Below are 12,617 nucleotides of genomic sequence, written 5' to 3' on the forward strand. Positions count from 1 at the left end.
AATAGAACACAAAGGTTAAAGCAAAAGAAACTGATCCAATATGGAGTCAGATTTGTTCTTCCCTATTACAATATGCATTTCAGTTTAGTCTACCCATCCTACTAGTTAGTGTGACCTTGGGCAATATATTCATCTCCTCTGGTAGCCATAAAAGTATCACAAACTAGGTGGCTTAAAACAGAGTCTTATTTTCTCACAGTTCTGGAGGCCAGAAGTAAGTCTAAATCAAGGTGTCAGCAGGATTGGTCCATGTTGGAGGTTTCTGAGGGAGAATCTGTTCCATGCATCCCTCAGCTTCAGGCAGTTCTTGGTAATCCTTGGTGTTCCTGCTTTGTAGATGCATCCCTCCAATCTCTGCCTCTGTCGTCATGTAGCCTTCTCCCTGTGTGTCTTTTTCTCTGCATTTCCCTCTATTATAAGAACAGGCATTGGATTAGGCCCATTCTAATCCAGTATGACCTCAGTTTAACTTGATTACAACTGCAAAGAACTTATTTCCAAATAAGGTCACATTTACAGATTACAGGTGTTAAGACTTGAACACTACCTTTTTGGAGGACAAAGTTCTACCTATCAAGGTGAGTTGCCTAACCTCTCTGGATACACTGTCCTGTTTGGTTAAACAGGGATGAAAATAAGGTCAAGAGGATTAAATGCTACAATATGTGTCAGATGCTTAGCCGAGGCCCTGGCACATATTATACACTTAGTAAGTGGTGGCTGGGATTATTGGTGAGTCAAGGTGATCAGCCAGAGAGGCCAGAGCCCTGGGTCTACCAGATGGCCTCGGATATTTCTAAGGCTTTGCAATAAATGAGCTGTCATTTACAGAGATGGAGCTCAGGTGTTGTCACATGCACATGGGGCTCAGAGAAGTGTCACCAACAACAAAGGAAAAGCTTGAGGTTTCCCCAATTTTAATTGGGAAATGGGGCCCAGAAGGGAAGACCTGGAGCTCATTCCCATGTATTCCCAGAGGAATAACCAAGGTTCTCATGGAGAGAAAAAGGCACGGAATATGGATCAAAGAGTTCAGGGTTTGACTCTCCAACCCCCCATTTACTGGCTACATGCACTTGGGCTTGTAGCACCTCTGAGCCCTGTTTTCTTCCATTTCCTAGTCCCTCCCTCCCATACCTGTGATATTCTTGTCACTAATCTCATTATCTCTATGCTATTATTACCCAATATATTGTTACTCTTATTACTTTAAACAAATGGTTCTTTTCCAGGTCAATTAAGAATAAGAAAAGTAAAAGATTTTATTTATCTTCATTTGTTCCTTCTCTAATCCCCTCCCTTCCCTTAGGTAGATCCAAGTTTCTGACCTATAACATTTTCCTTCTCCCTGAAGATCTTCTTTCAAGATATTTTGTAGGGCAGGTCTGAATTTCCTCAGTTTTGGTTTGAGAAAGTCTTATGTCTCCTTCATTTTGAAGGATAAGTTCACTAGATATAGAATTCCAGCTTGGTGGGGGTGGCAATGCAGAAAGGCAAACACAGATTGGAGGCCATTACTGCAATAATCTACCTACTTAATCCACTAATGGTCCATGCTTTGCTCTTCATAGGATTTGGGCCTCTGCATTGTGGTGCCCAGCAATTGGACATATGTCATCGTGGTGTCTGCCCATTATCTTTTGAATGGATTTTTTATTTTAGGGAAGGAAATTTCCACTTCGTGAATCCTGCTTACCTCTGCAATGGAGAATCAGAATTCGATTTGTCTAGCTTCCCTTGCAGCTAGGACAAAGGACATGACCTAGATAGCACCAATCAGATGCAACTAAAGGAGATTTGGCTCCAGAAGAGAGAAATTGTCTGCCGTGTTGCAACTTCTGTTCAGCATCTCCAATGTTAGTGCCTAGAAGCAGTGGGATTATGCCTGCAGCCTGTCCAATGGGGAGTTATGATCTTGGCTACTGCCTGCATCATGCCCTGTTCAATTCTCTGGCCATCCCAGGGATTGTGTAAGCTAATAAATATCCTTTAATACTTTCCTTTTATGTGTATATGACCTAGGGCTCATTTTGCTATTTGCAGCTAAGAATCCTAATTACGCACTTGTGTGTAACTTTCTCACCTCTAACAACTACCATTCCTGCTTATTTCAAAGATTTGTGTAAATATAATAATATATGCTAAAGCCATCTGAAAGCAGCTAGGTGCAGTTAGCATGGGGGCTGCGTTTGTTTTATTTCCCACCGAATGCCCAGCACTTAGCAGTTAGTGCCTGGAATGTAGTAGGTCCTCAACGAATATTGGTTGGAAAAATATGCTAAGATCATCACAGCTTACACTGGTAATCACCATCATCAACATCCCACTCCTTCTCCATACAGCAGGCCCCTTATGGTTCTGATTATGAGGATTGCATCCAGGTGTCTCTGAAGTCAGAAAATAGACTCCACAATTGCAGACCAGACTAGAAGATGGTGCTGTTTCCTGATGAGTAATCAAGTGGACCTGAGCAAGTCGGATCAGGTTCTGCCAGCAACAATTCATACATGGATAGAAGGAACTAAAACTTGTGCTGCTGCTATTTTGAGGAAAAGCTTCCAAAATTCCAGTTGACAGTCACAGAAATACTGTTTTATGATTATTTATTAAACACCAAGGCAAGGGTAGCATTTTAAATTGCATACTATAGATCTCTAGCAAGAGTTTGAATGTATCATGTGGAAGTTGGTATTTTGATGGACTAGAGCACAGTCTCCCACCACTGGCACTATTGACGTTTGGGAGGGATATTTCTTTGTTCTTGGGAGCTGTCCTGTGCATTATAGAATGTTTAGCAGCATCCCTGGTTTCTATCCACTAGATGCCAGCAGCACTGCTTTCCCCCAGGGCCAGTCATGACAATCAAAAATGTCTCCAGACATTGCCAAATTTCCTCTGGGTGGGGATCACCCTGATTGAGAACTTCTGGGCTAGAGCAATATTTCTCATGCTACCAAATCAGCATCTATTCACATGTATTGAGCCCTTGGTAGGCAGTGGGCACTTTGTTGGGTACTTTGATTCGAAGTTCACAGTAATGCTATGAGATAGGACAAATTATCTTCATTTTACAAATGAGGAAATTGAAAGGAAACTTGTTTGAGCAGAATGACTGAATAATGAATGAGTGGTCCAACAGCCATGGTGGGTTCAGATCACAACCAGCTCTTCTCACTCCCAGGCTGGAAGTTTGACCCCTCCAGAGCCCCAGGCTCATTGCTAATCAATCTCAATTACTCCGCAGACAAAGGAAGTGGACCTAGAGTGAGGATGCCTTGAGGATTCTGAGACCTGGCTCTGTCAGATGAACTTCCCCAAAGCAAATCAGGAACTCCTGATCGTGTTGAAGCTGGTGGAGATAAAGATAGTTCTTTTCTGGAGACCAGCTCTGGGAGACTCTGAAGACTCAAAGATTAAGACGTCACCATGTTTCAGCCTGTTTTCAGCTTCCACCGCACTGCTTTTATTTACCATTGCTCCCCTTTCTTCATTGGCTTGTGAAGGTTAGCATGCGGATGTGTTCATTTCTGTACCCACTGGTGCCTGGCATGTAACAAGCACATGTTTGTTGAGTGAATAACTGAAAGAGGGCAGGAGACAGGATGAAGGGGGTGTGTGTTACATCTCTTTGATCCCTCTTAGAACCTCGCCTTCCCATCCTTTGTTTGGAAGACACTTGGCTAAGACAATACCAGTCACCTTGGTGTTCCCAGGTGACCCTCAGTTCTGAGAAACAACAGGACAGAATTTTAGTATTGGAAGAATACTTAGACATGATATCATCCATAGCCAGTCTGGTTCATCCCTATAATATTCCTTACATGCCCATTAAACCCATTCATTTATTCATTCATTCTTTCACTTTGCTGGCCATCTGTTATGTGTGTATTTGTTCTGGATGTAAGGGAAGATGAAGATCTTGGCATTCATCCAATCTGTAGTAATTAAATAATGGGCTTAACTGCTGAACCAAAGAAACGATGATAACTCTGATCGTTAACTATGATAGTATGTTTTCCTCTCTTAACAGTCCAGAGGTGGGCAGGCAGTCCAAGGCCAGCAGGGCATTCTGCTGTGTGAGGTTATCCAGGGACCTGGGCTCCTTCTATCTGATTTTCCTGGTCCTCCCTAGGCTGTGGTCCTCTCCTGCAGGGTGGAAGCTGGCTCACAATATCATGTCCCTATTACAGCCTACAGAGGAAGGTACAGTCATTATATACATCGTTTCTCACATCCTATTGGCTGGAACTTAGTCACATGGTCACTCCTCTCTATAAAGGAAGCTGGGAAATGTAGTCTCTAGCTAGGTAGCCATGTGCTCAGCTAAAACTGGGTGTGTGCATGTTCTGTTTTTAAAAAGAAAGAAGGGACAAATCAATACCAAAGATCAAGTCGTAGTCTGCCATACAGCCCAACTTCTTCATTCTTCTGGTTTACAGATAAGGAAACTAGGCCCAGAGAGGGGAAGTAGCTTGTCTGAGGTTGCAAAACAAGGCAGTGACAGTAGAACTTTTAAGACCTGTCTCCCGCCTCCTAGGTCATACACTTTCCATCTCAATACATGGTGCCTTTTATTTATTTATTTTTTAAAATTTATTTATTTAATTTAATTATTTTTGGCTACGTTGGGTCTTCATTGCTGCACGTGGGCTTTCTCTAGTTGCAGTGAGCAGGGGGTACTCTTCGTTGTGGTGCGTGGGCTTCCCATTGCGGTGACTTCTCTTGCTGTGGAGCATGGGCTCTAGGTGCACGGGCTTCAGTAGTTGTGGCACGCAGGCTCAGTAGTTGTGGCTCACAGGCTTAGTTGCTCCGCGGCATGTGGGATCTTCCCGGACCAGGGCTTGAACCCGTGTCCCCTGCATTGGCAGGCGGATTCTTAACCACTGTGCCACCAGGGAAGCCCCATGGTGCCTTTTAGTAAATTGTTATTATTACTCCTACTCCACTTGGCTTCTGCTTTCTAAGAGAAGGATTTATTCTCTCTGATACAGATTTGTATACTGAAAAAAAAAAAGCACAACCTAAAAGTTGAGAGTTATGTTTTATTCGGTGGAAAAAACTGAGCACTTAAGCCTGGGACACAGCATCTCAGATAGCTCTGAAGGACTGCTCCGAAGAGGCAAGGGGGAAGCCAGGATATACAGGGGTTTCTGCAACAAAGACCAGGTAGTCAGAACATCACAAGATGACTGTTCATTAAAGAAAGCCAGACATCTCAAGTTAAGGAATTTAGTGCTTTTCTATGCATTATGGGAAGATGCAAGAGTCTGGGCTTATTGAAATCATTCCTTTGATATGCACCTCAGCTATCTGGGGCCAGTATCCTGTGTTTTCTCATCCTGAGTTTCCTCAGGGTGTACGGTTGGGAGAAGGGGAGTGCAGGGGGGAGTGGGTGGCTGCATTTTGCGGATTCCATGGTGGGTATTATGTTTTCCATCCTGAGTTCCCTCAGGGCTCACCGGCACCATCCAGGGTGGCTGGAGCGGCTGTAGTGGCTGATGGCTGCTACAGCCTTTGTTCACTGATATGGCAGGCAGCATTTTTAGTTCACAACGGTTCTACAGATCAGTGGTTCTTAGTGCCTTTTTTTAGGGGAAGAGGTAGACTCGTGCAACTTTTCAGGGAACTATGAAAGACTTTCACTCTCCCCCCATAAAAATACTCAAACATACACGCACGGGCAGGCACACACACACATAAGTACACACACACAAGTTCAGGTGCAGTCTGGAGTATTCCCTCCAGTATGACCCTAAGAATCCCTGTCAACGCAGGTGGGAATACAATGTAACACACTCCATGGATGCTGTACTTGGCAGCTACAGAGCCTTCTTCCTGACCCAGCTGGGTTCACGTTACAGCTAGAATTCCCCGCAAACACTTAATTTGAGATCAGCGCGGAGCTACTATGCAAATTGTTTTAATATAAGAATGAGGAGCTCAGAATTGCTCGGCTACCAAGTTCCAAACGAGGGAAGTTTTATCAGGCCAGGAACGGAAGAAAGGCCATAATAGTAGCAACTGATGGACCCTTCTTTTGGGTAAGCATGCACACCCACGCACTTACCCACAAAGACTCAACAATAAAAGGTAACTCTTGAAATCATCATTTTTTAAATCATTAGGGATAATTTGCTATCTGAGTGAGGTGATTTTCAACAATGAACTGGCTCTGCAAACCGTTCCTTATCTTGGTGTGCCACAGAACAGCCTTTCTCATTTTTTTCTTTATAATATACAACACTGCCAAACAGAACATATTGAAAGAAAGTGCAAGCAGACAGTATTTACTCTAAGTGAACCAGAATCAAGTTTTAAATAAAATAGGCTTAACAGAAACGATAACAAAATCTGATCTAGCAGACTCAAAAAAATCGCTTGGCACAGAAGACAGCCTGCCCGGAGAATTACATGAGCCTCTCCTGTGCGATTGTGTTACATAAAATTAAAGGTTACAGCCGCTGGAGTTTATAGTTCTAAATGCGAGTCTGGTGAATGCCTAATCATGTTCTCTGTGATAGGTCCAGCAGCCCCAAGAATCTACTCATGAAAATTGAAGTCAGAAAAAGCATCCCAGTTCTTATTTTCTGTGCCTCTATTTGGGATTTGAGATGTAACACGGAATCGTATACTCAATTTTGTGTCACATTCATAGGAGAAGCCTTAGACCGCAACTTCCATGGCCTTTCCACAGTCAACCTCCTGGGAAAGGCAGATACACTCAGGGCAGAGAAGCAGATGGCTTTTATTTAATTTATTTATTTTGCAGCTAGTCAGGAAGACCACACAAAGCCTTATCAATATGTGAGCCAGGCAAGAGGGCAAGACCTGTAGCTGGCTTTGCCTTGACCATGGCCGATACCAAGTTCAGCCATTCTCGTTCAGGGGACTAGGTGACACTCCACGTTGTGTAGGAGATAGAGGAGGAAGGTACTTACGTCAAAATAATTCAGCCAGATTGTGCCAGGAGGACGTGACCAATTCCTGCAGCCATGAAGAGTCATGACGAGGGTTTCTGGAGGCTTCCAGTCTCAGCTGTCTGCTAGGGAGAGCAGAGTGGGAGATGGAGGGTACCATCTTGTCATCCATCCCCCCTTTCCATACCTGGAGACCTGCCTGGTTGAAAATGAGTCTTGGTTGAGGGGGGGCGGGTCAGATTAGATGTGTGACTCTGTCTCCTTGACAAAAGAAGCCCTCACCCAGACACCAGTAGGAGAATGGAATTCTCATCTGTCTCCTTTTGGCAGTGGGCTTCTGACTACAAATGTCCATTGGAGTCTCCTCTATCTCAGTCTTTCCCAACAGCACCTGCAAAATCTTTTTCTGTAAAGAGTATTTTATGGAGCTGTAAGTAGAAAGAGTTAAGAACTGAGTGCTCTATGAGGAATGAAAACATAAACTTGTACTTAGCTTTTAAGCATATATTCCATGTATTCGTCTTAATTATGCACATGGAGTCACTTACATCTCTCATAAATCTAGAGCTATATGTGTCACATAATCCTTGGAACAAATGATGACTTTATAGATGACGAGCCACAGAGAACAGTCATAAATCCTCTGCTCTGCCCCCAGGATACCTTGGGCAGCATCTTCTCATATGAGGCGGTGGGATGCAATTTTACTTACTGGTCTCCTTAGTGCTCCTAGCCCAGCGTCTGACACAAAATACAAGCTCAGGGCATGTTAACTAAAGCACTAAATGATAGTAGGAAGCCATTTGCCAGAAGCAGTTTGGACATTATTTCTAACCAGACTTTTATCGGGTTCACTTCTTGTGTTGGCCACTAATAAACACAGCTTGATTGTTACCAATATACCAGGGGCTGTGCTACACACTTTCTCTACATGGACAAGTTTAATCCTCACACCTGCCCCTGATGCAGGTACTCTATTTGCCGCTGTAGATCATCTCTGCGCCTCAAGCCCTTCCCCCACGTAGCTCCCAGAGCATCCCAGACTTGGGGTTTCCTCTTATATGCTCGTTACTGCCTCTACATCTCCCCAGCCTGTTTTTATTAGAGGCCCTGGGGTTTGACATCTGGCATCTCCTTCTTCCTTGGCGTCTCCAAGATGATCTCCAATCTCAGGGCCTGAAATGTCATTTAGAAGCTCAGGATTCCCAAATTTACATTTCCAGTCTCACTTTCTCTGCTAATCCCCAGACATACCCGTCTAGAGGCCGGTAAGCAGCCACAGGAGACATGTCCCAAACAGGACTCCAGATCTCCCCACTTCCCCTCCCATCTCCTGCTGCCACTCACCTCCCCGCCCCACAAATGCACAGATCCTATCCCGCCCACAGTTTTCCCCAACTTGGTCAATGTCAACTTTTTCCTTCCGGTTGTTCAAGCCACACCCTCCTAGTCATCCTTGTTGCACCGGCTGCCCCCTCCGCCTGTAACGTTTTCACCCCCGGTGTCCATGTGGCCAGCTCCCTCCCTGCCTTCCGGATTTCCCTCTGGTATCTGCCCAGTGAGGCTTCCCTGACCATCCCGCTTACAAGTCCAGACGCCTGATTGGCGGCGACGGAGTTGGGGTTCCTTTCATGTTTCCCAGCAAAACCTGGATTTCTACACACCTGAAACCATCCTCATTCATCATTTTGTCAGTGAATATTTGTGAACATCATTTCTGTATCAGGTACTGAACAAGACCTCGGGGGCACAAAGATCCCTGTATACAGACCTGGCTGCCCTTGAGGCTCACGGATAATAGGAGAGAGGGTAGAATGTGGAAGCAATGCCATGTGGTGTGGGTCCACGCATGCCTGTAGGGAGACAGCCTTGCTGCTGAGTAACTGTGGTGGTTCTGTGGCGGCCGCCAATGAGATACATCCAAGTTCTAACCCCCGCCGGGAACTGTGAATGTGATCTTATTTGGAAAAAGAGTCTTTGCCGGTGTTTTGGGATCTTGAGATGAAAGCATCCTGGATTATCTAGGTGGGTCCTAAATCCAATTTATAAGAGACAGAGGAGGAGGTGACACGGAGAACAGAAGGCCACGTGAAGATAGCAGCAGGGATGGGGTTCTGCAGCCCTAAGGCAGGGAATGCCTGGAACCACCAGAAGCTGGAAGAGGCCTGTAACTGACCCTCCCTCAGAGCTTCTAGAGGGAACCCCCCTGCAGACACCTTCATTTTGGACTTCTGCCCTCCAGAACAGTGAGAAAATATATTTCTGCTGCTTTAAACCAAGTTTGTGATAACTTGCTACAGAAGCCATAGGAAACGATAATACAATAACTGTGGCATTAAGGACAAGCCATTTGACCCTCTGAGCCTCTTTTTCTCCATCTGCAAAATGGGGATCTTCCTAGCACCCCCTCATGTCACACAGTAACGTAGTGATGAACACTGCCTTACAAAATCAGGTGTGTTGGTGTCCACAGATTTTTTTCAAAATGAAAATATTGCTCATTGTTTTTACTGGTTATTAAAATATACAAAATTTTAAAAAGATAATAAAAATGATCTGAATTTCATAACTCCAGAAACAGCCACTGTTCCCTACTTCCTTTCTTTCAGATCTGATATATGTGTTTAATTTGTGGATCTAAATCTCCACCACTTTGCAACCATTCGGCCTTGCCTTAACCTCCCTGTGCTTTTTTCTCTATTAGTACAGGGGTGATAGTCACGTCCACCTGCCAGGTTTGTTGTGAGTATTAAAAGGGGGTGATCCATGAAAAGTACAGGCCTGACACAATATCTATAAATGGGTAGGGGGTCAGGGAAGGGGTTGCCTGGAGAGCCACGCTTCCTGCAAAGTGCTGGCATGGAGCTGACACACAGAGAGTTCCCCCTACAGCACGCTGCAGCTGCTATCCTGATCACCCCTGCACTCAGTCACCGCACTCCAGCGACCTGGAACAGCTGAGGCCCTTCTCGCTTGGCCTCCGGACTTTGCCTGGTTGCCCCTCTCTTCTCCCACCTGGCTGATTCTTCCTTGCCCTTCTGGTCTCAGCTAATGTGCCATCGCCCTCCTGTCAGCTTCTTTGAGTGTGGTTCTGTAACAGGGAAGAACAAATCTGACTCCATATTGGATCTGTTTCTTTCACTTTTATATTCTATTGCTTTTGTAGCCTCTGGGCTGGAATATACAGGAGAGCCCATTCTCAAGGCCCTGAACTTTAGAGGTATAACACTTTTCCATTCATACAGAGATAAAAAGTTGCAGAACAGAGAATAACATTTGCCTTGTTGAAGGTTATAGGAACATCGTGACCTGACCTAGTGGACAACTGCAAGAACAACGAATTCTGACATCAAGAGGTTTCCAACAACCAAATACAGTCTCTCCCCTTTTAGTATAAAAGAAGCCTGAATTCTAACTTGGGAAAGATGGTTTTTCAGGACACTAGTCCACCATCATCTCAGTCCTTACCCAACAGCTGTCTCTCTACTGGCCTGTCCTGGGGTGCGTGGTATGAACTTGGACTCGGTAACCGTTCAGGGGCCTCCCGTCTGCCTTCACAGCCTGTGCTTATCCCCCTCCCCCTAATCAAAGTATGACCCGCTCTGTGAGTGTTGCCCTTGTCCTTCACCAGCCTTTTAAACTTCAGCTTCATGGAAGCAGACCCTGTCTTACTCATTGCTGGGTCTGCCTCCAGCACCCAGCCCAGGGCCTGGCCCACAGCAAGTGTTCAGAAAATGCTTGTTCAACAAAGGAGGAAGTGAAGGAACAAACACTCGTGACTCCTTTCTGGGGGACCCTGCGCCTGCCCTGACTCTCAGGGCTGGGACAGGTCCCTCCTGTGTTCCCGTAGCCTCCTGGGATTCCTTCCACACAGTACAAATCACAGTTAGAGACTTTGCATGCATGACTATTCATTGAATATATGTATTTGTCAGTTCTTTCTGTGATAATGCTGTGGAACAACCACCCCCTCAGCAACCCCTCCCCCCCCCCCAAATCTCACTGGCTTACAAGAACATATTTTTCTTGCTTGTGAGCTTGTAGTTCTGCTTCAGGGTACACGTGGGGTTCAGGTGTACACCTTGGGTCTCTCATTCTGGGAACAGAGGCTACCCAGGGCCAGATCTTCTTGTGGTGGATGGCAAAAGGACAAGAGAGCTGAAACATGCAACATCTTAAGGCTGTCACTCTGAACTGGCACACTGTCACTTCCTCCCATAGACCACTGGCCGAAGTAAGTCCTACGGCACGCTCCACCTCAGTGGTGGGAAAGTAGGAAATGCCCGCTCATTCCAGTGAGCAGTATCAAGGACAGGGAGAGAAGGAAAAATTGTGAGCCAACAGTACAATTTACACCATAGCTAATTACTGAGGATAATAACTAACACCTGTGTTGTGCTTATTATGTTCCAGACATCAACATCAATTCATTTATTCTGCATAACAACCCAAGGAGGGGGAAAAAATACTATTATCACCCCCATTTTGCAGATGAACAAACTGAGGCCAGTAGAGGTTAAGTAATTTACCCAAGTTAGCTTGCTAGAGAGTGGCAAAGTGGAATGAAATCTGGGAAGAACAGGGCCCAGCACTCATGCCTGTCACCATCCCTCCTCCTGCCTCTTGGTCTAGGGGCTGTACCTCCTTTATCTTGGTTAAGTACATTGCCTGGTGTAGACTGGCCACTCAGTCAATGCTTGTGGGCAGAATGAAAAGCAAGAAATAGTTATTGATCATTTGTTACATGCCAGGCCCTGTTACCTGCTTTTATAAATATTATCTGATATAATTCTCATAGCAACGCTGGGGAGTTAGTATCAACCTCCCCGTTTCACAGATGAGAACTGGAAGTGGGGGGCACATACAGCCTGTAAGTGGTAGAACCAGTCCTGTAAATGATGCTTGTCTGACCCCTGAGGCCTAGCAGTTTAGGCCAATCCTGAAACTTGAGCTGGATGGGGCTGGCTCGTCTGCTCGACCTCTTCCCGTTGTCTCTCGGAGTTTTCTTGCTGTGTTAGACAGAGAGACACTCCCTCCGTTCCCTCCTCCCCCACAGAAAGAGACAGACAAAGAGACAGAGACAGCTTGGGGGTGGGGGAGACAGGATAGGGAGATAAAAAGAACCACTGCTTTCCACCAAAGCACAGACGGTAACTTAAGGCGCCCAGCAGATGGCAGGATGTGGCCAAAGATTCCTGGCTACCAGGTGCCTGGGCGGGCAGGACTGCACCGCGCGGGTAACCTGCGCGCCCCTCAGGAAGCGCCCTCTGAGAGTCTGTGCTCGACCCACGAGAGCTTTGGGGCACACCCATCGCATCCCTGTCATTAGTATCCGCGTGTCCAGTCTGGGCTCCCCAGCTCCCGCCGCCAGGACCCCACCGACCCAGATGCGAACCGCCCTTAGTTCAATTTCAGGGGACTCCGGAGGCCCACGCAGAGCCACTCCTAGGGAGAATGATTTGGGGCAAACCACGCCCCTTTGCGGACTCAGTTTCCCCGGGAGAATGAAGGGGTTAGACTGAGTCCAAAAGGGTAACTCTACTTTCACTCATTAAACATTTAGAAAAACATTAAGAAGAAAGAGCGTGTGTTGCAGAACTGGCAGACACACCACTGCCCGGGTCTCAGTCCGAGTGGACAAATAAGGCCAATAGGGCGTCCGGGGGTCCCCCTTCGTAGCCAGGACTGACTAACTACTGA

The sequence above is a fragment of the Aethalodelphis obliquidens genome, unplaced genomic scaffold (assembly GCF_003676395.1).
Source record: "Aethalodelphis obliquidens isolate GAN/ISIS:26980383/991018 unplaced genomic scaffold, ASM367639v1 scaffold6, whole genome shotgun sequence".
Classification (NCBI taxonomy): domain Eukaryota; kingdom Metazoa; phylum Chordata; class Mammalia; order Artiodactyla; family Delphinidae; genus Aethalodelphis; species Aethalodelphis obliquidens.